Source organism: Eriocheir sinensis, chromosome 34 (genome assembly GCF_024679095.1).
Source record: "Eriocheir sinensis breed Jianghai 21 chromosome 34, ASM2467909v1, whole genome shotgun sequence".
In the NCBI taxonomy this organism is placed as follows: Eukaryota; Metazoa; Arthropoda; class Malacostraca; order Decapoda; family Varunidae; genus Eriocheir; species Eriocheir sinensis.
This window is the reverse complement of record NC_066542.1, coordinates 4,959,663-4,976,789: the sequence shown is the minus strand read 5'-3', so window position 1 is coordinate 4,976,789 and position 17,127 is coordinate 4,959,663. Positions and strand designations below refer to the sequence as shown.

General features: G+C 45.9%; 1 protein-coding gene across 3 annotated transcripts in view; it reads left to right on the top strand.

The window, feature by feature from the left end:
* LOC127006954 (cAMP-regulated phosphoprotein 21-like) overlaps positions 1-17,127 on the top strand; it is a 124,309-nt gene that overhangs the window by 55,128 nt on the left and 52,054 nt on the right. For all 3 annotated transcript variants that reach the window (XM_050877351.1, XM_050877352.1, XM_050877353.1), the window contains one exon: positions 835-938. The gene's annotated coding sequence lies outside the window, so the exon portion shown is untranslated. The remainder of the gene's footprint in view (positions 1-834; positions 939-17,127) is intronic.

Here is a 17,127-nt window from a genome sequence, read left to right as displayed (position 1 = left end):
TAAAGTTAACACAACACATTATTTATACTCGTGTGTCTATCTTCTTCTGACCAGGTGTTTCTCTTATAACCAGGTGTTTCTTCTCTTCTGGGCAGGTGGGTGTTTCTCTTCTCATAACCGGATGTTTCTTCTCTTGTGGAGGCGGTGGAGTGCGATCCTTAAAGTTAACACAACACATTATTTATACTCCTGTTTCTCTCTTCTTCAGACCAGGTGTTTCTCTCATAACCAGGTGTTTCTTCTCTTCTGGGCAGGTGGATGTTTCTCTTCTCATAACCGGATGTTTCTTCTCTTGTGGCAGGTGGAATGCGATCCTTAAAGTTAACACAACACATTATTTATACTCCTGTTTCTCTCTTCTTCTGACCAGGTGTTTCTCTTATAACCAGGTGTTTCTTCTCTTCTGGGCAGGTGGATGAAATGCGCGAGTGATTGTGGAGGCGGTGGAATGCGATCCTTAAAGTTAACACAACACATTATTTATACTCGTGTTTCTCTCTTCTTCAGACCAGGTGTTTCTCTCATAACCAGGTGTTTCTTCTCTTCTGGGCAGGTGGATGCAATGCGCCAGTGATTGTGGAGGCGGTGGAATGCGATCCTTAAAGTTAACACAACACATTATTTATACTCCTGTTTCTCTCTTCTTCTGACCAGGTGTTTCTCTCATAACCAGGTGTTTCTTCTCTTCTGGGCAGGTGGATGCAATGCGCCAGTGATTGTGGAGGCGGTGGAATGCGATCCTTAAAGTTAACACAACACATTATTTATACTCGTGTGTCTATCTTCTGACCAGGTGTTTCTCTCATAACCAGGTGTTTCTTCTCTTCTGGGCAGGTGGATGCAATGCGCCAGTGATCGTGGAAGCGGTGTGCCGATTGCGGGAGCCTGCATATGACGCCACCACTCCACGCAGCCTCTCCCGCCACATTATGTAGATGGTGAGTTCCTTATTCATGCATTTTCGTACCTTCCCCCAGTGTTACCAGACTATCGTACTTAACACATCGTACTCTCCGGTTTCTGACCCATAGGTAAATAAAAGCAAACATCGATACTTTACGGTTTTAACACTAACTTTAATTGGATATCGTTCCTGATGTGGCTACGATAGTTTTGGGGCCTGAAACTGATGAATGCAATGTTCTGAGTACGATAATCTGGTAACGCTGCCTTCCCCCTTCCTTCCTCTCTCGTACCCTCTCTTTGCGATGGATATATTGTGTGCTGACTGTGGCTGGACGACTAGATGAGGTTGTCCTGATGTTGTTTGTGTGTTGGCGAGGAGCCTGAAGGTATACATGCCCGGAAGGAGGATAAAGAAGAAGAAGAAGAGGAAGAGGAAGAGGAGAGTTACTTAGGTGAATGTCGAGACAGAGGCAGATAGCGTGTAAGGAAAAGATATCGCGGCGGCGGAAAAAAGAGGGAAAAAAGAAGGGAAAAGGAAGAACCGTAATGAAAAGAAAGAAGAAAGCGAGATTGAGGACAAGGACGAGGGCAGGACCGGGAAGTAAATGGAGTGAGAAGGAAGGAGGAGGAGGAGGAGGCGAGGAGAGGAGAAAGCGATGTAATAAGATTAGGAAAAAGAGAAGGCGAAAACAGGAGGAATGAAAGTAAAAAAAGAGGGAAAAAATAAGGTTGGAGGAGAGAGAGGGAGAGGAGAGAAAGGAGAAGAGGAAGAGGAAGAGGAGGAGGAGGACCAGGAGAAGGAAGTTGGTGCAGGAGAAGATAAAGGAGAAAGAGAAGGAAGAGGGATTGTAAGACGGAGGAGGAGAAGGAGAGAAAGAGAAGATGAGGAGGAGGAGGAACAGAGAAAGGAGATGGTGGTGGAGGAGAAGAGAAAGAAGAAAGAGGAGGAGGAGAAAGAGGGACTGAGAGGAGAGAAAGAAGATGAGGAGGAGGGGGAACAGAGAGAGAGAGAGAAAGGAGGAGAACCAGGAGAAGGAAACTGACGGGGGAGGAGAAGTGAGAAGGGAGAGGAGAAGAGAAAGAAGAAAGAGGAGGAAGAAGGGGGAGGCTGGGGGTAGCTATGTAGGAGGAGGAGGAGGAGAAGGGGCAGCATCAGGAAGCTTAAAGGTGGTGTGGTGTAAGAGCTCTCCACCGCCGCACCTGGCACACGAGTATAGGCTAGGCGGGTCTCGCGTCACCCTCGCCATAGTTTGTTTATGTTGGGTGTGAAGGGGTCGGCGGAGCAGCTAGATGGGTGGACGGACGGTCTCTTCGGACACACCATTAAGGGGGTCGTTCAGCTGATGATAGTTGTGTTAGATTTTGGTTATATTTTTCTTTCTTTTTATCTGTTGTTGTTGTTTTTCGCTTTCTGAACCGGTTTGTGTAGTTTGTTTCTCATAATCTCACATTACTCAGCTGAACGAACTCGGCGCGTCACAATCTCACATGACTGAACTGAACTGAACTGATTTTGATTATATTTTTCCTTCTTTTTTTCTGTTGCTTTTTTCTCACTTTCTGAATCGGTTTGTGTAGTTTGTTTCTTTGTTTTGCTCATGATTGTTGTGTTAGATTTTGGTTATATATTTTTTTTCTTTTTCTGTTTATTTTCTCACTTTCTGGATCGGTTTGTGTAGTTGGTTTCTTTGTTTCATTAATTTTCCAGTCATTTAAAATCAACTCCACGTCTTTCATTCTCTTTTTCTGTGTCGTGTTTCATCTAATGTCTTTGTTTGGTCTGTTTTGTTGTGATTTGTGGTGTTTTGACGAATGACTCGCTCCCCTCCTGCACCCCCTCCTCCCCCTCCCTCTCTCCCCGTCGTAAAAAAAACAAGGTAGTGTTGGTAATCACGGCTAATATCTATAATTAACTCGTGTCGGTGGCGTGCGTGAAATGTGTTGCTTTGTGTGTGTGTGTGTGTGTGTGTGTGTGTGTGTGTGTGTGTGTGTGTGTGTCACACTCTCTCTCTCTCTCTCTCTCTCTCCCCCCCCCTTCCCTCCCTCTCCCTCCCTCCCTCTTTCTCTTTCTCCACCACGCCCCAAGCAAGCGGTGATGTCAGGCTGCCCGTGTTATTGCCTCATGGACACTGTTGTTGTGGGGGGCTGGCCGTCGTGATTGGTGGCGTGTGTGCGTGGCTGGCTGAGTGGCTGGCGGCAGGAAGGGAAAGGGAAGGGTTGGGACTCAGGTAGGCTTTCTCAGACGCCTCCTCCTCACACATCACCTATTTCTTAATGCCGAAAATGTGATCAGTCGGGTGCTAAAGAGTGTTGTTTTAGGTTCACGGTATAGAAGAAGGGTCACACTGCCGCCAGGGCCATAAAGGTACCCCTGGAAATGTGCAAAACTCCCATGAAAGCCTTGTTAAATATGTGTGTGATTGGGCGCTGAATATGACCCTTTGTTTGCTTTCCTTTCTTCCTCCTTTCTTGTTCTCCATCCCGCTATTTCTTCACTTTTTTTACTTCTATATGAACGAAAGAAAATGATGGCAGTAATATAAAGAGTTGTTATTATTAATCTTGCTGTTGTTATTATTATGGTATTATTGTCAGTCTTATTAATATGATTTACAGATATAATTAAAATAGCTCCTGCAATAATAATGACGATAATTACACTAATGAGGATATAACTAATGGCGAGGTGGCCGCGATGCAACATTAGCGGTTTGAATACTTGCTCTGTTATTTAACCTTGCCTAAGTACTGGTGATACTATTAATGACACCAGTAATAGTAATACCAATAATTATAATGACTTGTAATGAGGGCTTGTGACGCGCCGAGTTCGTTCAATTGAGTAATGTGAGATTGTGACGCGCCGAGTTGGTTCAGTTGAGTAATGTGAGATTGTGACGCGCCGAGTTCGTTCAGTTGAGTAATGTGAGATTGTGACGCGCCGAGTTCGTTCAGTTGAGTAATGTGAGATTGTGACGCGCCGAGTTCGTTCAGTTGAGTAATGTGAGATTGTGACGCGCCGAGTTCGTTCAGTTGAGTAATGTGAGATTGTGACGCGCCGAGTTCGTTCAGTTGAGAGATTGTGACGCGCCGAGTTCGTTCAGTTGAGAGATTGTGACGCGCCGAGTTCGTTCAGTTGAGAGATTGTGACGCGCCGAGTTCGTTCAGTTGAGAGATTGTGGCGCGCCGAGTTCGTTCAGTTGAGTAATGTGAGATTGTGACGCGCCGAGTTCGTTCAGTTGAGAGATTGTGACGCGCCGAGTTCGTTCAGTTGAGTAATGTGAGATTGTGACGCGCCGAGTTCGTTCAGTTGAGAGATTGTGACGCGCCGAGTTCGTTCAGTTGAGTAGGAGATTGTGACGCGCCGAGTTCGTTCAGTTGAGTAATGTGAGATTGTGACGCGCCGAGTTCGTTCAGTTGAGTAATGAGATTGTGACGCGCCGAGTTCGTTCAGTTGAGTAATGTGAGATTGTGACGCGCCGAGTTCGTTCAGTTGAGTAATGTGAGATTGTGACGCGCCGAGTTCGTTCAGTTGAGTAATGTGAGATTGTGACGCGCCGAGTTCGTTCAGTTGAGTAATGTGAGATTGTGACGCGCCGAGTTCGTTCAGTTGAGAGATTGTGGCGCGCCGAGTTCGTTCAGTTGAGTAATGTGAGATTGTGACGCGCCGAGTTCGTTCAGTTGAGAGATTGTGACGCGCCGAGTTCGTTCAGTTGAGTAATGTGAGATTGTGACGCGCCGAGTTCGTTCAGTTGAGAGATTGTGACGCGCCGAGTTCGTTCAGTTGAGTAATGTGAGATTGTGACGCGCCGAGTTCGTTCAGTTGAGAGATTGTGGCGCGCCGAGTTCGTTCAGTTGAGTAATGTGAGATTGTGACGCGCCGAGTTCGTTCAGTTGAGTAATGTGAGATTGTGACGCGCCGAGTTCGTTCAGTTGAGTAATGTGAGATTGTGACGCGCCGAGTTCGTTCAGTTGAGAGATTGTGACGCGCCGAGTTCGTTCAGTTGAGTAATGTGAGATTGTGACGCGCCGAGTTCGTTCAGTTGAGAGATTGTGACGCGCCGAGTTCGTTCAGTTGAGTAATGTGAGATTGTGACGCGCCGAGTTCGTTCAGTTGAGAGATTGTGGCGCGCCGAGTTCGTTCAGTTGAGTAATGTGAGATTGTGACGCGCCGAGTTCGTTCAGTTGAGAGATTGTGACGCGCCGAGTTCGTTCAGTTGAGAGATTGTGACGCGCCGAGTTCGTTCAGTTGAGTAATGAGAGATTGTGACGCGCCGAGTTCGTTCAGTTGAGTAATGTGAGATTGTGACGCGCCGAGTTCGTTCAGTTGAGTAATGTGAGATTGTGACGCGCCGAGTTCGTTCAGTTGAGTAATGTGAGATTGTGACGCGCCGAGTTCGTTCAGTTGAGTAATGTGAGATTGTGACGCGCCGAGTTCGTTCAGTTGAGTAATGTGAGATTGTGACGCGCCGAGTTGGTTCAGTTGAGTAATGTGAGATTGTGACGCGCCGAGTTGGTTCAGTTGAGAGATTGTGACGCGCCGAGTTCGTTCAATTGAGTAATGTGAGATTGTGACGCGCCGAGTTCGTTCAGTTGAGTAATGTGAGATTGTGACGCGCCGAGTTGGTTCAGTTGGGAGATTGTGACGCGCCGAGTTCGTTCAATTGAGTAATGTGAGATTGTGACGCGCCGAGTTGGTTCAGTTGAGAGATTGTGACGCGCCGAGTTCGTTCAGTTGAGTAATGTGAGATTGTGACGCGCCGAGTTCGTTCAGTTGAGTAATGTGAGATTGTGACGCGCCGTGTTCGTTCAGTTGAGTAATGTGAGATTGTGACGCGCCGAGTTCGTTCAGTTGAGAGATTGTGACGCGCCGAGTTCGTTCAGTTGAGTAATGTGAGATTGTGACGCGCCGAGTTCGTTCAGTTGAGAGATTGTGGCGCGCCGAGTTCGTTCAGTTGAGTAATGTGAGATTGTGACGCGCCGAGTTCGTTCAGTTGAGAGATTGTGGCGCGCCGAGTTCGTTCAGTTGAGTAATGTGAGATTGTGACGCGCCGAGTTCGTTCAGTTGAGAGATTGTGGCGCGCCGAGTTCGTTCAGTTGAGTAATGTGAGATTGTGACGCGCCGAGTTCGTTCAGTTGAGAGATTGTGGCGCGCCGAGTTCGTTCAGTTGAGTAATGTGAGATTGTGACGCGCCGAGTTCGTTCAGTTGAGAGATTGTGACGCGCCGAGTTCGTTCAGTTGAGAGATTGTGACGCGCCGAGTTCGTTCAGTTGAGTAATGTGAGATTGTGACGCGCCGAGTTCGTTCAGTTGAGTAATGTGAGATTGTGACGCGCCGAGTTCGTTCAGTTGAGAGATTGTGACGAGCCGAGATCGTTCAGTAGAGTAATGTGAGATTGTGACGCGCCGAGTTCGTTCAGTTGAGAGATTGTGACGCGCCGAGTTCGTTCAGTTGAGTAATGTGAGATTGTGACGCGCCGAGTTCGTTCAGTTGAGTAATGTGAGATTGTGACGCGCCGAGTTCGTTCAGTTGAGTAATGTGAGATTGTGACGCGCCGAGTTCGTTCAGTTGAGTAATGTGATTGTGACGCGCCGAGTTCGTTCAGCTGAGTAATGTGAGATTGTGACGCGCCGAGTTCGTTCAGTTGAGTAATGTGTGATTGTGACGCGCCGAGTTCGTTCAGCTGAGTAATGTGAGATTGTGACGCACCGAGTACGTTCAGTTGAGTAATGTGATTGTGACGCGCCGAGTTCGTTCAGCTGAGTAATGTGAGATTGTGACGCGCCGAGTTCGTTCAGTTGAGTAATGTGAGATTGTGACGCGCCGAGTTCGTTCAGTTGAGTAATGTGAGATTGTGACGCGCCGAGTTCGTTCAGTTGAGTAATGTGAGATTGTGACGCACCGAGTTCGTTCAGTCGAGTAATGTGAGATTGTGACGCACCGAGTTCGTTCAGCTGAGTAATGTGAGATTGTGACGCACCGAGTTCGTTCAGTTGAGTAATGTGAGATTGTGACGCGCCGAGTTCGTTCAGCTGAGTAATGTGAGATTGTGACGCACCGAGTTCGTTCAGCTGAGTAATGTGAGATTGTGACGCACCGAGTTCGTTCAGTTGAGTAATGTGAGATTGTGACGCGTCGAGTTCGTTCAGCTGAGTAATGTGAGATTGTGACGCGCCGAGTTCGTTCAGTTGAGTAATGTGAGATTGTGACGCGCCGAGTTCGTTCAGTCGAGTAATGTGAGATTGTGACGCGCCGAGTTCGTTCAGTTGAGTAATGTGAGATTGTGACGCGCCGAGTTCGTTCAGTTGAGTAATGTGAGATTGTGACGCACCGAGTTCGTTCAGTCGAGTAATGTGAGATTGTGACGCGCCGAGTTCGTTCAGTCGAGTAATGTGAGATTGTGACGCACCGAGTTCGTTCAGTTGAGTAATGTGAGATTGTGACGCGCCGAGTTCGTTCAGTTGAGTAATGTGAGATTGTGACGCACCGAGTTCGTTCAGTCGAGTAATGTGAGATTGTGACGCGCCGAGTTCGTTCAGCTGAGTAATGTGAGATTGTGACGCACCGAGTTCGTTCAGCTGAGTAATGTGAGATTGTGACGCACCGAGTTCGTTCAGTTGAGTAATGTGAGATTGTGACGCACCGAGTTCGTTCAGTTGAGTAATGTGAGATTGTGACGCACCGAGTTCGTTCAGTCGAGTAATGTGAGATTGTGACGCGCCGAGTTCGTTCAGTCGAGTAATGTGAGATTGTGACGCGCAGAGTTCGTTCAGCTGAGTAATGTGAGATTGTGACGCGCCGAGTTCGTTCAGCTGAGTAATGTGAGATTGTGACGCGCCGAGTTCGTTCAGTTGAGTAATGTGAGATTGTGACGCGCAGAGTTCGTTCAGCTGAGTAATGTGAGATTGTGACGCGCAGAGTTCGTTCAGTTGAGTAATGTGAGATTGTGACGCGCCGAGTTCGTTCAGCTGAGTAATGTGAGATTGTGACGCGCCGAGTTCGTTCAGTTGACAAGCGTGTATGGTTTTGGCCACTTGCGCTTCCCTTGCTTCTTTTTCTCTCCTCCTTCCTTCCCTCCCCGGCCCAGTAACTCCCTGACAACCTTCCTCTTCATAGCTTGGCCTCCTTCCTTCCCCTTCAGATGATTTATATTCACTGGAAGCGTGTTTTATTTATTTATATTATTCATTTATTATTTTTTGTGTGTTTGTATAATGTATTAGTAGTTTTTTCCATCGTTATGTGCCTCGTCGTTATGCTATCTTCGTAACATGTTTTGCGGCTCCGTGACACAGCTCTTTCGATTTGCGTTATCTTGAGTCACTTTTCCTCGTTTGTTCCTTTTATTTTCGTGTTTTTTCTCAGTTTTCCTCGTTTGTGTCTTTTATTTTCGTGTTTTTTCTCAGTTTTCCTCGTTTGTGTCTTTTATTTTCGTGTTTTTTCTCAGTTTTCTTTGTTTGTGTCTTTTATTTTCGTGTTTTTTTCTGTTTTCCTCATTTGTATTTTTTTTTCTCAGTTTTCTTGGTTTGTATTTTTATTTTCGTGTTTTTTTTTCTTAGTTTTCTTAGTTTGTGTATTTTATTTTCGTGTTTTTTTTCTCAGTTTTCCTCGTTTGTGTCTTTTATTTTCGTGTTTTTTTCTCAGTTTTCCTCGTTTGTGTCTTTTATTTTCGTGTTTTTTTCTCAGTTTTCCTCGTTTGTGTCTTTTACTTTCGTGTTTTTTTTTCTTAGTTTTCCTCGTTTGTGTCTTTTAATTTCGTGTTTTTTTCTCAGTTTTCGTTTTTCTTTCATTTTCCTTTTATTTTCCCTGTTTCTCTTCTTCCGCGGTCCCTATCTTCTATTCCTCCTTCTTCCTGGTCTACGTGATTGCTGCTTCTTCCCATCTTTTTGCTTTCCTTACTCTCTTCTTTTCTTATCTCCCTCTTTCTTCCTCTGAATTTTCCGCCTTACTTGTAATCTCCTCCCTTCAAGCGAACTCCTTTTTAGCTATATCTTTTTCCAACAAGAAGGAGAGAGAGAGAGAGAGAGAGAGAGAGAGAGAGAGAGAGAGAGAGAGAGAGGGGAAGGGAAAGGGAGAGGAAGATGGAGAGAAAGAGAGACTACTACTACTACTACTATTACTACCACCACTACCACTACTACTACTACTACTACTACTACTACTACTACTACCTTTGATGAGAATATACGCCTGCAATAACAATTACAATTCCGGCCATGATAGTAGAGGGGGTGGGGGTGGGGGGGGAACAGAGCTTGAGCCACCTTGGAGAGCCTTAAAATTAGCCGCGGGTTACTCATCATGCAGCCTTGACAGGGCCTTGCGTCTAAACAAAGCAGCGACGCTATAAAAATAACCCAGCGCCGCGCCACCCCTAACCGCCGCTCTCCTTTGATGTACGCCCACGGACTTGGGTGTTTCTGTGTGTGTGTGTGTGTGTGTGTGTGTGTGTGTGTGTGTGTGTGTGAGGGGGCCGTGTGCTTGCGTGCTTTCATGGACGTTCATTAACACACAGACTCTTGGCCGTGAATTATTCCAGGCAGTAGAGTTGGAAGGACCTCCGTGACTACTCGTGCCTTTGTTATAACCTGATTCTCCTGTGTGGTTCGGTGCTGTGGACGTCTATTGTAAGGTTAACTAACATATCTGCAGTCTTTGTTTACTTCGCTGCTTTGGGAGAGGGTCGCCATAGGGGTTATAGATGATAGAAGGATATATCGTGATTTGTCTTCATTATAATTTGATTTCCCTTGTGTGTTTCGATGTTGTGGGCGTCTATTGTAAGGTTAACTAACATATCTGCAGCCTTTGTTTACTTCGCTGCTTTGGGATAGGGTCGTCATAGGGGTTATGTTGTATTGGCAATGATGGAAGGATATACCGTGACTTGTCTTCATTATAATTTGATTTTCCTTGTGTGTCTCGGTGCTGTGGGCGACTATTGTAAGATTAAGTAACATATCTGCAGTCTTTGTTTACTTCGCTGCTTTGGGAAAGGGTCGTCATACGTGGTTATGTTGTATTGGCAATGATGAGTGCACCCGTTATGATGGAAGGACCTCCGTGACTTGTCTTCATTAGGTTTGATTCTCCTTGTGTGACTCGGTGTTGTGGGCGTGTATTGTAAGGTTAAGTTAGTGGGGAGTAAGCTAGTTAGGGAGCCTCTGTTTGGTTCTTTGTTTTAGGAGAGGGCCATTTCAAGGGCAAGAAATAGAAAACGTGTATTGTAAGGTTAAGTAAGTGTTGTATAGAGTCTCTGTTTGGGTCTTTGTTTTAGGAGAGGGCCGTGTGTGTGTGTATTGGCAATGATGAATGTTCGCGTCCCTATTTTGCAACAAGATAGGCAGCTCAAGGGTAGGAAACGAAAACCAGGAGCAAAAATGACCTGCTAAACGCTGCTCTAATGAAAGAAAACAGAAGAAAAGGTCAAAAGAGAGGTTAGTTTCGGGTGTAGAAGTGTCCTGATACTCCCCTCTTGAAAGAATAATGGTTGGTTGTTTTCTTGACGTGAGGGATTATTTTTTCGCTGCGTGTTGAACTTTATCTATTCCGAGGTCTTCTTTAAACAACATCTTCGGCCTTGATTTACGCCGTGATGAAGGTATTGTGTTCCGTGCGTTGTTTTCTCTTCTTTTTCTCTACCCTTTTAGATGGATGTAGGTCACGGTCAAACCTTTGCTCTTATACTTTCTTTTCTTTTTCGTCCGCCAAGGGAAGGAGGTAATTTTTCTCTCGGTCTCTCTCCCCAGCGGCCTTTGTCGGTCCTTCAAATTAATTTCCTTTTGTCTCTCCCACGCTGATGTCCCACGTGTTTACTTGTGTCTCTGTTGTCGCACACTTCCTTCCCATTACAGACTGACTAATTAAAACAGGGTCGCTTCTATTTGCGTAACGCCACACACAACCTTTGCCCTTCGGTTAATGCCTCTCTCCCTTTCCTTTACTCTACAGCACTCTACTCCTTTTACCAGATGAGTACATTTTTTTTTTACTTCTCTCCTGGTCCCGTTAGGTTAGGTCTGCTTAGGTTAGGTTAGGTAAGGCTTCAGGTTCTGTTAGGTTAAGTCAGCTTAGGTTAGGTTAAGTAAGGGTTCAGGTTCTGTTAGGTTAGTTTAGGTTAGGTAAGGTTAGTAGGTTAGGTTAGGTAAGGCTCCAGGGCCCGTTAGGACAGGTTAGGTTAGGTTAGGTTAGGTAAGGCAAGGCTCCAGGCCCCGTTAGGATAGGTTAGGTTAGGTGAGGTAAGGCAAGGCTTCAGACCCCGTTAGGATAGGTTAGGTTAGGTTAGGTTAGGTTAGGTTAGGTAAGGCAAGGCTTCAGACCCCGTTAGGATAAGTTAGGTTAGGTTAGGTTAGGTAAGGCAAGGCTTCAGACCCCGTTAGGATAGGTTAGGTTAGGTTAGGTTAGGTAAGGCAAGGTTTCAGACCCCGTTAGGATAGGTTAGGTTAGGTTAGGTTAGGTAAGGCAAGGCTTCAGACCCCGTTAGGATAGGTTAGGTTAGGTTAGGTTAGGGTAGGTTAGGTTAGGTTAGGTTAAGCTCCATTCCCCGTTAGGTCTTTTTTCCTCACTTTTTGTTTTGTTTTCCCCTTGAGCTGCTTCCTTTACCGTAAAAAAAAAAAAAGAGGATCGTCGAGCTAATAACTGAAAAAAATCGTTGTTTGTGGCGTCTGTACCCAATTAGTTTCGGAATTTAGGGAACGGCTGTAAAAAGCCTTCTCACCGGAACAACTTGAGGGTACTTAGCGTTTCCAAGAGCCGGCTATAAAGTCCCTCCATTTAAGTTTGCCTCTTAGGGTGCCCTTGATGGCGGGGGTGTGGACCTCGAGGAAGGGGTGAGTGCAACGTTGCCAGATTGTCCGAGCAGGGGTGTGGAGTCGGAGTTAAAAATTCTCCGACTCCGACTCCGGGAAATTTTAAAGTTGCGACTCCGACTTCGACTCCGACTCCGACTCCACCGACTCGGACTCCGACTCCACTGACTCCGACTCCGACCAAAAGCAGCCGACTCCACTGACCCCGACTCCGACTCCGACCAAAAGTTGCCGATTCCACCGACTCCGACAAAAAGTAGCCGACTCCACCGACTCCGACCAAAAGTAGCCGACTCCACCGACTCCGACCAAAAGTAGCCGACTCCACTGACTCCGACTCCGACTCCGACCAAAAGTAGCCGACTCCACCGACTCCGACAAAAAGTAGCCGACTCCACCGACTCCGACTCCGACTCCACACCCCTGGATTGTCGTACCCAGTTTCTCATATTTCCCGATTTCCAACCCCAAAACTGTCTCCTGCGCCCCATTGACTGGCTTTTTATGTTGTTATCGTTGAAATGGTTAATTATTCTCGTTTCCTGGTGATACTTAAAGGGTGAGAGGCCGGGATATGTGACGCTCCGAGTACGATAATCTGGCAACGGTGGGTGTGTGGGGTGAAGGGGTTGGCCTGAGGGGGAGGAGACCAGCCACCCCTTCTGAGGATAATGATCGTTAGGAGAGAGGCGTAAGAGTGATGGAGGAAGGGCTTGTAAGATTGATGAAGTTTAGCAGTGAAATCTGAAGGGACCAATACAGTGTTACCAGCATGGATTGGACGTCCGTATGAGTCGTTTGGAAGATAAACACTTAAAGATTATGTCAGGTTCCGTTAGGTTAGGTAAGGTTTGAGGTTCCGTTAGGTTAGCTTAGGTGAGGTTAGGTAAGGCTTGAGGTACCGTTAGGTTAGGTTAGCTTAGGTTAGGTAAGGCTTGAGGTTCCGTTAGGTTAGGTTAGGTAAGGCTTTGAGGTTCCGTTAGGTTAGGTTAGACTTGAGGTTCCGTTAGGTTAGCATACGTGAGGTTAGGTAAGGCTTGAGGTTCCGTTAGGTTAGCTTAGGTTAGGTTAAGTAAGGCTCCAAGTTCCATTAGGTTAGCTTAGGTTAGGTTAGGCAAGGCTCCAAGTTCCAATAGGTTAGCATACGTGAGGTTAGGTAAGGCTTGAGGTTCCGTTAGGTTAGCTTAGGTTAGGTTAAGTAATGCTCCAAGTTCCATTAGGTTAGATTAGATTAGGTTAGGTAAGGCTCCAAGTTCCAATAGGTTAGCTTAGGTTAGGCTAGGTAAGGCTTGAAGTTCCGTTAGGTTAGGTAAGGCTTGAGGCTCCGTTAGGTTACCTTAAGTCAGGTTAGGTAAGGCTTCGTTAAAGTAATCCAGTGTAACTTTGTATGGGAATTACAATGAGTGTAATTTCCAGAACATCCGCCTCGTCTTGAACAGGTGAGGTTTCGCTAGTTTAGGTTAGCTCGGTTAGGTAAGATTTCGTTAAAGTCATCCAGGGTAACTTTGTATGGAAATCACAATGAGAGTAATTTCCACAACTTCCTATTTATGGTTAACTTCAGAGCTACAGTTGAGCGTCTTCACTTGGGGGACAAACATACTGTAAAGAGAGATAGGGAATATGCAGACGGGGAGGTGCAGGGCGAGGCTTGCTGCAGCGTGCGGAGCGGAGGGAGCGGCGGGATTTACACACTCCGCCCGGCGCCCCGCGGAGGGAACTCGGGCGAGGCAGTATTTTCCGTCGCCCTTCCGAGAACGGACGAGAAAAGTTTTGTATTTTCGAAGCCATACCAGCCAAGTTTTATCAGTTTGCATTCGTTATTGACGTGGAAGCTATATTATTACCCTTACATTTGCTTACTGGCTTTGGAAGTGTGATTCGTGTGCTGCGTGGACTGATATTTCTTTTTCTTTTTTTTCTTTTGGCTTCCTGTCACCTTTGTGGAAGCAGAATCTTTGGGGTCAGTTTTTAAAGTCTTGTTCGGCCCTTCGACTGTCAATGTAAAGTTGGGGGCATACGGTATAGCTGCGCGTGGCTCCAGTGCTCATTTCCGTCGCATTGACCCTTTGAACCTCTCGAAATTGACCTCTCTTTTGGTAACTCTTTTGTACCTTTTTTTTATAGGAGCAGTGATTAGCGGGCTTGGTCTTATTTTTTTATTTTATTTGCCGGTGAAATTCTTTTAAAAAATGGGTGTACTTTTTTTTTTTTTTACAGCTAAAGAAACAGCTCAAGGGCAACAAAAAAAGATGTAAAAAAAAAAAGCCCGCTAATCGCTGTTCCTGTCTTGACCACGAGCTTGTTTGTGTTTCTATCTGGGGCGTTATGACTATGCTAATTCTTCCTCCATGGTCGAACACTCCAATCACTCAATTTTGTTTCATCTTTGCGTTCATTTTCTAACACTATCCCTTTTATCGTCAACTCAAATGAACGGATGCTGCCCACCTCTACCACTGGCTCGCTTGTGTTTCCTTCTGGCGCCTCTCTGTCTGGCCATGGCCGTTACGACGCTATGATCCATCACCCCAATCAGTCACCTTTGTTTCTTTTGTGGTGGGGGCGGCGCTGTGGCGACCTCCAGTCCAGTGAACGTGTCCGTAGCGGGATCGTGTCATGCCTCACTCGTGTTGAAGGTCAGCTATATTCGGGCTGCTTAAAATAGCGGTCAAGGCCGAGAGTGTCTGCGGGGACTCGTGCGGCACGCGAGACCGTCCTCCATAAAACTAGACCTTGAGGAAAGACAAAAGACTACTAACCCACAAACTGTAATACGTGTACCACTTGAAGTAAAGATATGGAACAGCTTGAACCGGGTGACACTAGTAGCACCCACACTGCATTACGCGGCACAAGCGTCATAGCAGGATTTATGGCCGCCCGCTGTCGCTGCAGGAACCGTTATAAGTGCCGAGCTTCTCCGGAGGTTGTCTCTACATGACGGATAAATTGCGCTACAGCAGGATTTACATGACGCTTTTCTACGAAGTTTATGAAGTTGGATACATCAATATCCCGGAATGTAGCTGCTTGCATGCGTGGACAACATTACTAATACAAAAACACGGGGAAAGTGTGGCGGCAAGTGCACGGTGCCATTTCTCTTCTTGAGTTTGTCTTGCTGGGAAATGTCCTCTAATTCCCTTTGTGCGGCCTAATGGCTTCATGACTGATGGGATGCACCGCCCAAGCTAATGTAATAATGGAGAAGCCTGATTTGCAGATTATTATTATTATTATTATTATTATTATTATTATTATTATTATTATTATTATTATTTTACAGGAAAGGAAGCAGCTCAAGGGCAACAACAACAAAAAAAGTGTAGAATAAAAGCCCGCTAATCGCTGCTCCTAAAAAAAAGATAAAAGAGTGGTCAAAAGAGAGGTCAATTTCGGGGGGAGATTGTGCGAAAATTTCATGTCCTTAAAATCTTATGATATACTGTACGGTACATCTTGAAATATGGGCCATAGGTTTAGAAGCAGAAAGTGACCGTCTACCACAGCGGAAATAGATCGCCCAGAAAAGGAAACCGGAGATGAAAGTATAGAGCGAAAATTCCGTATTCTTAAAATCTTCTTATGATATACTATAACGTACATCTTGAAGTATGGGCCATAGGTTTAGAGGCAGAACAGTGACCGTCTACCACAGCGGAAATAGATCGCCCAGAAAGGAAACCGGCGATGAAGATACAGAGGGAGGGCTGGAATCCGTAGGGGGGGAAGTATTAAAAGCAAAGATTTGTGCCGCACTCTGCTAGGAAAGACTTCAAGAGGTCTTAGGCAACAGCAAGTTTCATCGATGACTACAAATCAGGTACGAAGTAAAATCACCAGTAGTGGGCCCCTCGTGGAATTCGTTCAGGTAGTCGGAAACAAGGCTCAAAGTTGATAGTTCTCCAAGAAGTGTCCTGTTAAATATGGACTGACGAAACCATGAGACGTTGGCAGCTGGAAAACATCAATTACACCAATGAATATAGTTTTCGCATCGACAATCCATTAATCCATTTCAACCCATTTAATCCATTTCAAGAGGAGGGTATCAGGACACCTTTCCTTCCGAAACTGACCTCTCTGTTTGGCCACTCTTCTGTACTCTATTCAGGAGCAGTGAGTAGCGGGCTTTTTTTTTTTTTTTTCATTATTGTTTTCTTTGTTTTCACGCCCTTGAAGTGTCTCCTCTAAAAAAAAAAAAGTATTTCGTGGCAAATTCATGGAAGTAGATGGGCTGTTCAGACTAATTTAAATATGACAACTACAGCTACGGCGCACCCGCTCGGCCATATCTACATCCCTTCTAATTCACAACTTATGGTAAGGCCTTTCGTAACCTCACTAACTGCAGTCAACTCTAAAGTGCAAGCCTCTGTGACTCCAGCCCAGACAGCGAGGTAACAGTGTGAACCTGAATACCATGAACAAACAATACACGTGTTACCCTAAACAGACACATAAACTATCTACCAAAAGGAACTAACTTAAGCGATAACATGTCAAGAAGAGCCTCGTTGTGTGTGGCAAGGCGAGCGATGACCGTCTATTGTGTGTGTCAGTGGCTGCCGCGTCCGTCCGTCCGTCTGGTTCATGTGAGGGCTTCGTGGTATCGTCCCGCGGCTCTGTGACTGCACCCCCGGATTGATTTATCGCTGCGTGGAAAGAGTTCACGGAAGGAAACATGACTAAATAATGAGTTCCAGTAATGCATTCCAGATTGTGTATGACCCAGAGCTTTCTCCTCCTTGTTGCTGATGGATGGGAAAGGCCTCATAGGGGACCATCTGATCTTGGCTTAGGGAAACATGGCTAGATAATGAGTTTCAGTAATGCATCCAAGCTTGTTTATTGACCTTATTATTTACACTCTGTTCTTGCTTGTCTTGAAGGATGGGAAATACCTCGTAGGGGAAGCTCTCTCTGTGTGGATGATCTTGGTTTTTTTTCTGTGTGCGTGTGTTTGTGCAGATAAAACGCCCTTGATTTCTATTGGCTTTTGTCTTTCGTTCATTCTTTCTTCTTTTCTTCCCTCCCTTCTTCCTTCCTCCCTCCCTTCCTGTTCCTCCGTATTTCCTTCTTTCCTTCATTCCTTCCTTCCCTCCGTCTATCTCTCCTTCCTTCCTTTCTGCCTTCCTTCCCTCCGACTATCTCTCCTTCCTTCCTTCCTTCCTTCCTTCCTTCCCTCCGTCTATCTCTCCTTCCTTCCTTTCTTCCTTTCTTCATTCATTCCTTTCTTTCATCCATCCATTCTTTCTTCTCTCCTTCCTTTCCATCCTCTCTCCCTTCCTGGTCTCCCTTCCATGCAACACAAGATCAAGTGCCTCTTTTTCTCTAGCCCTCTCTCTCGTAACTTCCCTTCCACTTCCATCTAGCTCAGAGTGATCTAAGTGTCGTTGTCCTGCCTTC